General features: G+C 41.1%; 1 non-coding gene across 1 annotated transcript; it reads right to left on the bottom strand.

Moving 5' to 3' along the window:
• Positions 1–238: 238 nt before the first annotated feature.
• LOC145618732 (small nucleolar RNA R71) lies at positions 239–345 on the bottom strand. The gene has a single exon (XR_014107992.1). It is a non-coding gene; the product is annotated as a small nucleolar RNA R71 (small nucleolar RNA).
• Positions 346–12,298: the final 11,953 nt, after the last annotated feature.

The raw sequence follows: 12,298 nt of genomic DNA, 5'->3' as shown, positions 1-12,298 counted from the left end.
TGGAGCTAAGGGTGAAGATCCTAATCTTCACATTGTAGATTTCTGTCAATACTGCAACACTATTAGGCAGAATGGGGTAACGCAGGACCAAATCAGGGAGATTCTTTTTCCTTTTTCTTTATGTGGAAAAGCTAAATTGTGGTTTAATGGTTTAAATAGAACTGCACTTAGTATTACTAACTGCGAGACTCTTGCTTTGAATTTCTATAATAAATATTACCCTGCAGAGAAAACAGCTTTACTAAGAAGTGCCATTTAGAACTTTGCCCATGAGCCAGATGAAGCATTATATGAGGCTTGGGAGAGGTTCAAGGATCTGCAGAGGGAGTGTCCCCACCATAATTTTGGCAAAGTGGCAGTTGATTCAAGCTTTTTACAATGGATTAGGGAATGCATCTAGGACAATTTTAGACTCCGCAGCTAGCGGTAGATTTATGAATCTTAATGTTGATGATGCAGGTCAGGTTATTGAAGATATGGCGATACATAATTCCCAATATGGGAATACTAGAGGCTATGCAAATAAGGGCAAACATCATGTCGATTCAGTAACCCTTATGCAAGCTCAGCTTACTTCTATTTGCCAGAAATTAGATAACCTTAGTACTACTATTCCTAATTCTGTTGCTAATGTTTCTGCTGTTTCTAACAATGCTAATGATGCTTTTTGTGAAAATTGTGGAAGTGTAGGACATTTTGAGCAAGATTGCAAGAGTTCAATGGAGCAAGTTAATGCTTTCCAAACCTACAAGCAAAATAACCCATACTCCAACACCTACAATCCTGGCTACCGAAACCATCCTTATTTATCCTATCGTAACACCAATGTTCAAAACCCTCCACCTCCACAACAACCACAACAAGCACCCCCTCCACAGCAAAAATATTACCACCCTCATGCTAACCAGAAACCCCCATCACAAGCCCCTACTACATCTTCTGACCCTGCTTTATCAGAAATTAGAGCAATGATGACCAGTATGCAAAAACATATGGAGAGTAGAGACCAACAAATTGACTCTATTATAGCCCATAATAAGGTCATGGACACCCAAATTGCCCAATTGTCCTTTACCCTTCAAACTCGCCAGCACGGAGCCCTACCAGCGCAGGGAATTCAACATACGGAACATGCAAATGCAATTACCCTAAGGAGTGGTTCACACTACGATGGGCCCCCAATGCCCAAAGAGGATGAACCTGATTTAATTAATATTGCTAATCCAGATTCCGTTGTACCAAATGCCCCTACAGGGCTCCAGGGTAATACTAATATTTCTGATGATTCATTGCAGGGTATAACCTTAGGGAAGGATGCACCCCAGGGGAAGAGTAGGGAAGCACCACCAGTTATCAAATTACCATTCCCAAATCACCAACTAAAGACTAAGTTGGACAAGCAGTTTGGTAAGTTTCTGGAGGTTGTCAAGAATTTGCAGGTAACGGTTCCTTTCACAGAACTTATTACACAGGTTCCTGCATATGCTAAATTTATGAAAGATATTTTGGCTAGGAAGAGGGCCTTTAATGAAGTAGAAACTGTAGCTTTTACTGAGGAATGTAGTGCATTGTTACAAAATAAATCTCCTCCTAAATTAAAGGATCTTTGTAGTTTCTCTATCCCTTGTCATATTGGTAATGTCTTCATAGATAAAGCATTGTGTGATTTGGGTGCTTCTGTTAGTGTCATGCCATCGTCTATTTGTTCTAAATTGAATATGGATGAATTAAAAATCACTAATATTACTTTGCAAATGGCATATCGTTCTGTTAAATATCCCCTAGGTATTTTAGAGGACGTCCCTGTTAGAGTTGGTAAATTTTTCATCCCTGTTGATTTTGTTGTTTTAGACATGGCTGAGGATACACAAATTCCTATTATATTAGGTAGGCCTTTTCTCCATACTGCAGGAGCCATTATTGATGTTAAAAATGGTAAACTAACCCTATCTGTTGGTGATGATAATATTACTTTTAATTTATGGAAAGTTTTGAAAGGTCCTATGTTAGAGGAAAATTGTTGTCTAATTGATGTCATTGATATAATGGATGATACTTGTGAAGATAACTTGACACAGATTCTTGCAAGGGATCCCTTGGAAGAAATACTTTGTGGAAATTTGTCTACAGGTGATGCGAGTATCTGTAGTAAAGAGGTGGATGTCATTGAAAAAGCTTTTGCCATAGGAGAACTTGATGCTAACGAGAATAAGAAGGTAGTAAAATTAGTTCAGGAATCAAAACCTGCAGAGGTAAAGAAACCTGAACTAAAACCTCTCCCTTCTCATTTAAAATATGTTTTTCTTGATGAGCAGGAAATGCACCCTGTGATCATTAGTACTGCACTCGATGACCCACAAACTTCCCAACTTCTAGAGGTTCTTAGAACCCACAAAAGGGCAATAGGGTATAGTATTGATGATCTCAAGGGTATAAGCCCAGATTTTTGTATGCACAGGATACACTTAGAGGACAACTACAAGCCCTACATTCAACCCCAGAGGAGGTTGAATCCTAACATGCAAGAGGTAGTTAAGAAAGAGGTTATGAAATTACTTGATGCAGGTATTATCTATCCTATTTCTGACTCTAAATGGGTAAGTCCTGTACAGGTGGTTCCTAAGAAGGGTGGGATGACTGTTATAAAAAATGATAAAAATGAATTAATTCCCACTAGAACTGTTACAGGGTGGCGTATGTGCATTGATTATCGTAGATTAAATGTCGCCACTAAAAAGGACCACTTCCCTCTCCCCTTTATTGATCAAATGCTTGAGAGGTTAGCTAACCATAAGTTCTTTTGCTATTTGGATGGGTATTCGGGATTTTTCCAAATTCCGATTCACCCTGAAGATCAGGAAAAGACTACATTTACATGCCCTTATGGCACTTTTGCATATCGTAGAATGCCTTTTGGTTTATGTAATGCACCTGCTACTTTTCAACGTTGCATGATGAGCATATTTTCTTATTTCATAGAGTTTATTATGGAAGTCTTTATGGATGATTTTAGTGTCTATGGTTCTTCATTTGATGCATGTTTATTTAATTTAGCTAAAATCTTGAAAAGATGTGAAGAATGCAACTTGGTCTTAAATTGGGAGAAGTGTCACTTTATGGTGACAGAGGGAGTAGTCCTTGGTCACATTGTATCTGATAAGGGCATACAGGTAGACAAAGCTAAGATATCAGTGATTGAGCAATTACCTCCCCCAGTTAATGTTAAGGGAGTTAGGAGTTTCTTGGGTCATGCGGGGTTTTATCGCCGTTTTATCAAAGATTTTTCTAAAATTGCTAAACCACTAACTCAGCTTTTGCTTAAGGATGCCCCTTTTGTTTTTACTGACGAGTGTCTTGAGGCTTTTAACAGGATTAAGCAGGCTTTGATATCGGCACCCATCATATGTGCACCCAATTGGAATCTTCCATTCGAAATCATGTGTGATGCAAGTGACTTTGCTCTAGGAGCCGTACTTGGACAGAGGAAGGACAAAGTTTTACATGCTATTTACTATGCAAGTAAAACTTTGGATGAGGCTCAAGTCAATTATGCCACCACGGAGAAAGAGTTTCTTGCTGTTATTTATGCTTTAGAAAAATTTAGATCATATCTAGTTGGTTCTAAAGTTATTGTTTTTACTGATCATGCAGCTCTAAAGTACTTGATAGCCAAAGCTGAATCAAAACCTAGGCTACTCCGGTGGGTTCTCTTGCTCCAAGATTTCAACATTGAGATAAGAGACAAAAAAGGTGCAGAGAACGTAGTGGCAGATCACTTGTCACGAATCAGGTATGATGAGGGTAAGGATTTTTTCCTATAGATGATTCATTCCCTGATGACAACCTGTATGCAGTTGTAGAGCAACACCCCTGGTATGCTGACTTTGCAAATTTTTTAGTGGGTGGTACTCTACCTCTTGACTTATCCTACCAACAAAAAAAGAAATTCCTTTCTGATGTTAAACATTATTTTTGGGATGATCCTTTTTTGTTTCGTGAGTGTGCAGATGGATTATTTCGTAGGTGTGTTCCCGAATGGGAGATACATGGTATTCTTACTAGCTGTCACACTTCACCTTATGGAGGACATCATGGTCCCTCTAAAACGGTGGCCAAGATAAATGAGTCAGGATTTTACTGGCCCACCATGTTCAAGGATGATAACATTTTTGTGCAGGCTTGTGACTCTTGCCAGAGGACTGGCAACATCTCGCGGCGGCATGAGATGCCTCAAACTGGGATTTTGGAAGTTGAAATTTTTGATGTTTGGGGTGTTGATTACATGGGACCGTTCCCTTCTTCTAGGGGAAACCGTTATATTCTAGTCGCCGTAGATTATGTATCGAAGTGGGTAGAAGCCATTGCCACTCCTACCAATGATGCCAATGTGGTCCATAGGCTCTTTAAGAAAACCATTTTTCCTAGATTTGGAGTACCTAGAGCCATAATTAGTGATGGAGGATCCCACTTTCATGAGCGGAAGTTAGATACCCTCCTAAAGAAGTATGGTGTTTACCATAGGACAGGGTTAGCCTACCACCCCCAAACTAGTGGCCAAGTCGAAGTGTCTAATCGTGAGATTAAGGTCATCTTAGAGAAGGTGGTAGAAAAATCTAGGAAAGATTGGAGTGATAAGTTGGATGACACCCTTTGGGCATATAGAACCGCATTTAAGACCCCAATAGGTACCACTCCCTATAGACTTGTGTACGGTAAAGCATGTCATCTTCCGGTGGAGTTAGAGTACAAGGCATATTGGGCTATTAAGGAGCTCAATTTGGATGCTAAGCTAGCGGGAGAAAAGAGGCTTCTACAACTTAACCAGCTTGATGAGTTTAGGTTGATGGCCTATGATAGTGCGCGAGTTTACAAGGAGAAGATTAAGAGATGGCACGACAAGATAATCTTTCCAAGAGAATTCAAAGAGGGTGACAAGGTGTTGTTGTTCAACTCTAGACTTAAACTTTTCCCAGGAAAGTTGAAGTCAAGGTGGTCGGGTCCTTTCACTGTAAAAAGGGCCAACAAGTTCGGTTCTATAGAGTTGGTTGATGAGCATGGTAATGAGTTCAAGGTCAATGGTCAGAGACTCAAGCTATATCACGAAGGGGCTACAATTGGTGCAGTTGAACTACTACACCTAACTAGTTCCAGTTCACCTTGAAAACACTATGGTAAGAAGGTCGTGCGGGACCTAGATAAACCAGCGCTTTGCGGGAGGCAACCCGTATTTTACTTGCTTTTATTTTTTATTTTTCTTCTTTTTCTTATGAGAGGAGAGAGGAGGGAATTTAACGAGTTTTATGAGTTTTTGATACAGATTAGAGGAAAAGAGTTAGCTAAATTTTGAAGAAAAAAAACACGTCCCTTCTTTGATCTCGGGCCTGGCCGGGCGCGAGAGTAAGGGATGGAAAAGCTTGAAAATCGCCCGACCGGGCGGAGGAGCGCCCGACCGGGCGCGAGAGTTGACGTGTATGGACTTTAAATTAGCCCGACCGGGCGGAGGAGCGTCCGACCGGGCGCGAGAGTTGACGTGTATGGACTTTAAATTAGCCCGACCGGGCGCGAGAGCTGGCTCCAATTTTGAAGGAAAATCGCCCGACCGGGCGCGGGCGGTTTATCGCCCGATCGGGCGCGAGAAGCAGTACAGGCACTTGAATAGATCGCCCGACCGGGCGAGCCACCGGCCGACCGGGCGCGACAGGCATCCGTTTTCCCTTCTTCCTCTTCTTCTTCCTTTCTTCTCCTTTCTTTCTTCATTTCATTCTTCCTCCATTCTTTCTCTCTCTAAAAACCTTAAAACCCTCTACCTTCTCTCTAAGATTTCTCCTCCAATTCTCACCCAAATTCAGAAATTCTTACATATTTCTAATCCTCTCTTCATCCTCTACACTTCTATACCAAAATTTTACACTTTCCACAAATTTTAAATTTTGACCACTACCTAAATGGCGGCAAAATGGGCCAGAAATTTGCTCGGAGGAAGTTCAAGTGGCTCCTCTCAACAGTATGATCCGGCTCTCCAACTTCCCCAGTGGCCGACGATCAAGATCGCGACGTCGGAGCAACGGGAGAAACTGGAAGTGCTCTACGGACGCGAGGTAATTCCCTCACGGTGGTTACACCGTCCCACTTTAGAAGCTTTAGGTATTTATGGTTTTGTTAGAAGATTTTTGAATGATATTGATATGCGTAAATTTGTTGATATGCATTATTCTACATACCGTGAATTAACATGTGAATTCTTGTCTTCTCTAGTTATACAAAATCATAAAAGTGGTCCGAAATTAATTTTTAGGCTTAATAATAGAAATATCACTCTTTCTTTTATGGAATTTTGTAAATTGTTTGAGTTAGAACATGATCTGGATCGTCAATGGAATGCTGGATTTAAAATGGAAGATGTGTATTTTGCTTTAACTGGAATTTCCACTGTAAATGCACAACATGCTAGTGCTAGACCAATCCACCATCCTGTCCCCAAAATGTGGCAAAGATTTGCCGGTGTCTGTTTTCTAGGTAGGAACAAACCCCATAACTGTCAGACCAATGAATTAGCTGTAATTGGCCATTATATGTTTGGGTTCGGGAAATTGAACATAGCTAGATATATTATCCACCACCTAGGCAGACACGCCACGGCCAGTAACACTGTCACTACCCCCATCCGTCTTGGTGGCCTTATCACTAGGATAGCCATCAAGAAAGCCGGTTTTGTAGAGAACGGGCCCCACCGCATGACTAACATGGGATCTGACACCTACATTACCTCTAGGTACCTTGAGGAGCTGGATTGGTTGAGGGTAGACGGGAACCAGGTCACCCATTGGTGCATTAGGACAGGGACCAAGCACCCCTTACCTATTTTTCCTCTTCCCAACCCCGACCTAATCGCTTTTCCTCCAGGGCAGGAGTCTTACACTTATGCCCTGTTAGTTTCCCATGCTAGCGGCGAGGTACCACCACAGGCCCAGCCACAGCCTCCACCAGTAGTTGAGCTTATCCCGCAACCACCTTCACCACCCCGACAGTCCTACTCCGTCCCCCATGGTGACTCTGACCCAGTTTGGGATTTGCAGAGTATAGGTCAGGCCCTAGTTCGTATAGAGCATACCCAGACTGACATGAGACGGATGCTTGGGTCCGTCGACCATAGGCTAGGCTACCTAGAGAGGAACCAGGGTAGGGGGCTCTACCCCATTTATGATGACTATGCTCGTCGGGGCAACATTCCCGACGATGATATTTACCCAGGCTGGTTCCAGCCACCACCCCAGGGATACGATAGGGATCCCACTGCCCATGGTATTTACACAGACTATTCTTCATTCCATGGGTACGGCCAGGACATTCCTTTTGGGGGAGGACCGGGGGGAGTTATCATGCTAACTATTTTGGTGGTAGCTCTTTTGGTGCAGATGGTGCAGATAGTAACGGTGGAACGGGTGGGTCCACACGGATGGACCAGGATGAAAATGATTAGCCAGCTGGGCTAGCCTCGAGCCAATGAGGACATTGTCTGATCTTGGCTTGGGGGAGATTTTTGGATTTGGTATATATTTCTTCTTCCTTTTTCTTTATTTTTATTTATTTTTGGTGTTTTGTTTGTTTAGATTTATTGCTTTCTAGATTAGTTTTTTTGCTTTCCTTATATGAAAAATACCAAAAAAAATTGAAAAATAAAAAAAATAAAAAAAATACGTTCCAATGAATTGTAAATCATGCTTCCCTGTGCCCCATACTTGAGAAAAATTATTTTGATTCTTGGTTATTGATTTTGAGCATTGTGGATTTGTTGATCATGATTTGAAGTTTATTTACTTGGATTCCTAAACATGCGTCAATTTTGCCCAACTACATGTGAATATAGTGCTTGACTAGTTGATTTGGTTAGGAATGTGTGATTAGTTCCTGGTATGTCAATGAATTTGAGTATTGGTTTGCAACTATGAGTAGTGTTTCATAACTCATTATTATGCACATGTGGAGGACGAAGTCATTTGTTCTTTTAGGTAGCCTTCAGATTTATTTAGATACATTTGTTCCCTTCTTGCTACCCATGTTGTTGCCTTGACTTTTTGTTGTTTTTAGCCACATTAAAAGCCATGTTTGCCCCATTGGTTACTAGTCCCAGGCTTGGCTTGGGGGAGCTATTAGTGAGTGAGGTGAGGGAGTTTGTAGTGTGCACATTATTTGCACAATTTGAGTGGGTTTTGAGAAGTAATTTGTTCTTGATCATATTTTTGTTTTGATGAGTTTGAATGTTGTATATATTTGAGAAAAAAAATAAAAGTGTGATGAAAAAGAAAAAAAAAAAAGAAGTTCAAGGAAAAAAAAGTGAGAAATTTGAAAAAAAAAAAAAAAAAAAAAAAGAGAGAGAAAAAAAAGTGTTTGATGTTCAAATTATCTAAGTGAAGGTTGATCAAAAGAAAAGAAACAAAAAAAGTTGAGTTTAATGTAAATATTTGAGTTTTGAGTTCAAAGTTTGTTTATTCACTCTAGTTCCATATTATCATATTTTTGGGAGTGAATTTTTGGTAAGTGTTGGGTTTGATTTTTATGATTGGAGTATGTTTGGTGGATTGTTGTTGGAGTTGGTTGTGTTGGAGATGTGAATGATCATTATTTTTTATCATGGGTTTATTAGGATATGGCTCCCATTTAGCATAGCTTTTCTCTCACATATTCCCAAATTTATCCTACCCTTTTACCCTAGCCTTACATTACAAGCTTTAAAGACCTTCCGACCTTGTGCATAGAGTTGTGTAAATGTGAAACTGTTGCCTATCAATGCAAGTTATGACTTGACATATTCCGAGTCGACTATTAGGTTGAGTGTAAAACACACGAGAGTTGTGAGGGCATTGTTCACATAAAGAGGTTGGGATGGAGAGCGATCGAGTACATCTTTTACTCGCCACATAAATGAGAGTTGAGTGTGTGAGCGCTAGTCTTGAATTCTATATGCTCTTGTGGTTTGCTCTATTTGACAATTGTTGGGGAGGATATATGGGTGATTAGATGAATAAGATTGGTTGATGTTGAAGCATGTTCATTTGATTTGCCTTGAATCGTTTGTGCTTGATTTTTATATTGGGGTGATGCATGTTTTATATGTTCATTGAGGAGCTCTTTGCTTAGGGACAAGCAAAGGTTTGGCTTGGGGGAGTTTGATATGTTCATTTTATATAGAGATTTACTCTCGTCCCTTGGTCGTAATTAGTAGTGTTTTTGGCTCTTTCGAGCCACTTTTATTACTAATTTGTGTTTTCCAGTGTTTTTGTAGTTTTGCTTGAGTTTTGTAGGAATTTGCATACTTGGAGCATTTTCCCGGATTTTCGAGGAGCATCTACAAGCGTTGGAAAACCACGACCACTTTTGATAGCCCAAGACCGATTGGAGGTAGCAAATCGGTGACTAAGGGCTCAGTTTTGGAAATACAAGGCAGTTTGGCCAAGCTCGAAGGCCCAAGGAAGTAGCCCCGAGGCCAAAAAGCCTCGCCCGGACCACCAGGGGGCCGCCCGAAGGCACACCCGACCGGGCGGGGCGAGCAGAAAAGTGAAAGAGCCCGCGCCCGAGCGCACGCCCGGCCGGACGCGAGAAAGGGGAAGCTCAAGAAAAGGCGGGCCCAGTCGGGCGGCCTCTTGCCCGACCGGGCGCGTGTGGTTGGAAGGATGGATTAATTTCGATCAGTTTTGTTTACCGTATAATTCTTGTTTAGTATTAATGTATTTTTTACGAGGCAAGATTAGACGCTTCTTTTCCACTTCTCTACACTCTAGTATTATTTTCTTCTCTTTCTACTTAGACTTTCTCTCTCTAGACTTTATTTTCTCTTGTTCCTAAAACTCCATTGTAATTCCGCCGTCTTGGTACGATTTCTCTTTTATTAATCTCAGTATTTTTATTCATTCAATTTCTTATGTCTTGTTTAATTACTTTGTTTTGTTTAGCTTTAATCATGTCTGAGTAGTTCTCTTTCTAGGGTTTAGGGGGATCTAATAAATAATATGAAGGGGTAAATTAATTTTATGATTATTAATTGTTAATGCTTAATTGATTTCCTATTGAATGTTTAAATGCTATGCAATTAGATTTGGCCAGGTTTAATTGTATGTGTTTAGCAATATTGATTCGAGATTCGAGAGATGAGAATTGATGTTTAGGCTTAGTTTCAATAGGCAGATTAATTTATAAATGGTTAGGTCGAGATTCGAGAGATGAGATTTAATACCGGTAAATTAACTCTTTGATTGTAATACGTAGCGAAAGCCCTTTATGATCTGATTAATTAATGCATTGATGATTGATTATTATGTTTTACCCTGGAATATTGTTTATTAGTGAACCTATGCCCTAGGCTTTATTACTATTGATTTCTTCCCTATTTATTCTCCTTACTCATAATCTTCGTAGCATAGATTTTACTCATAAAAATATTGGTTACTTTGATAATCTAGATTATAATAATTAATTAGGAGTAGAAAGACTTGTTTACCTGTGGATTCGACCCTACTTCCCTATCTGCGTAAGCTAGTGGACTTAGGTAATTATTTTTTATTAGGTGATACGACTTTAGCCTGTCAGTCGGCCAGAAGTACCCTTGTCTTTTTGCAATTTTGGCTAGTCTTCTTCCTCCAACGTGACTACTGCATATTCCGTCATGCAAGTGGCTGAGGATGGATTGTTGTTCATGTTTTTGGATACGTCTTTGGGATAGCCCTGATGCGGATTTATGGAATAAAACTCCGTCGACGATGTGGTATCGGGAGGCTTTGTATTTGAGCTTTCGGGATTCTGCCTTGTCACTGGGAAGGATATGTTTGGTTAGGTAGTCTATGATGGGTTTCGTCCAATCGTCGTCATTACTGACGTCGTTGACGGGTAAGATTTCTTTGGGGGTGACGGACGGCTTTTGCAGGTGGACTAAGGGGATGTTTATGAAGGTGGTCTTTTTGAGGGCGGAGGCTAGGTTTGCCAGTGCATCTGCTTGGGCGTTTTGGTCTCTTGGGATTTGTGAGATGGCGAATGGGTCGAAATGTTTAGCTTTTTCCTTGGCTATGTCGAGGTATGCTGTCATTTTGGAGTCTTTTGCCGCGAAGTCTCCTGTCATCTGGCTGACAATTAGAAGGGAGTCGTTGTACACATCCAAGGCTGTTGCCCCTAGGTCTTTGGCGACGATCATTCCTGCAATCAAAGCTTCGTATTCTGCTTCATTGTTAGTTGCTTTAAAATCACAAGATACAGACCTTACTATCATGTCCCCTTGTGGCGACTTTAGCACCAATCCCAGGCCAGCTCCTCGTTGGTTGGACGAGCCGTCGACGAACAGGATCCATTTGCTCTCTCTTTGGACGTTGTTGATTTCTTCTACTTCCTTGTCGACGATGGCCTGTAAATCGGGGCTGAAGTCAGCCACAAAATCTGTTAGGGCCTGTGACTTTATTGCTTTCCTAGGTTGGTATTCGATGTCCATTGTGCTCAGATTGATGCTCCATTTGCCTAATCGCCCTGTCAAATCTGGCTTTCTCAAAACAGACTTAAGTGGATAGTTAGTCATCACCACTACGTGGTGGGTTTCGAAATAGTGCCTGAGTTTTTTAACGGCGGTAATTAAAGCAAGAGCTATTTTCTCTAGGATGTGTATCTTACCTCGGCTGGGAGCAGTGTTTTACTTACATAGTAAACTGGAAGCTGCCCAGCCTCGTCGTCTTCCCTTGTCAGGACTGCGCTGACGGCTACAGCGCTGACGGCAATGTAAAGCTGCAAAGTTTCGTTAGTTTTGGGTTTCGATAGGAGGGGCGGCGTCATTAAGTATTTCTTTAATGCAACGCTTTTTCATGATCGTCAGTCCATTCAAAGCCTTTATTTTCCTCAAAACATTATAGAAAAGATGACATTTGTCTGACGATCGTGAAATAAAACGATTTGATGCTGCCACTCGTCCTGTCAATTTTTGGGTTTCTTTAACATTTCGAGGGGATTGAATATTTATTAGAGCCCTGACTTGGTCGGGACTGGCTTCGATTCCCCTTTGTGTTACTACATAGCCCAAAAATTTACCAGCAGATACTCCAAACGAACATTTAGTGGGGTTAAGTTTCATACCATACTTACACAATACCTCAAAGGTTTGACGGAGGTGTCCGACATGGTCCTCTGACTTCTTGGATTTTACCAGCATGTCGTTGATGTACACTTCCATCGTGTCCCCTAGCTGGTCCTTGAACATCCTGTTAACCAGCCTCTGGTACGTCGAACCTGCATTTTTTAGTCCAAAGGGCATAACTTTATAGCAATA

This window comes from Chenopodium album, chromosome 26 (genome assembly GCF_948465745.1).
Source record: "Chenopodium album chromosome 26, dcCheAlbu1.1, whole genome shotgun sequence".
In the NCBI taxonomy this organism is placed as follows: Eukaryota; Viridiplantae; Streptophyta; class Magnoliopsida; order Caryophyllales; family Amaranthaceae; genus Chenopodium; species Chenopodium album.
The sequence above is the reverse complement of the archived record's forward strand: the minus strand, read 5'-3'. Positions and strand labels throughout refer to the sequence as shown.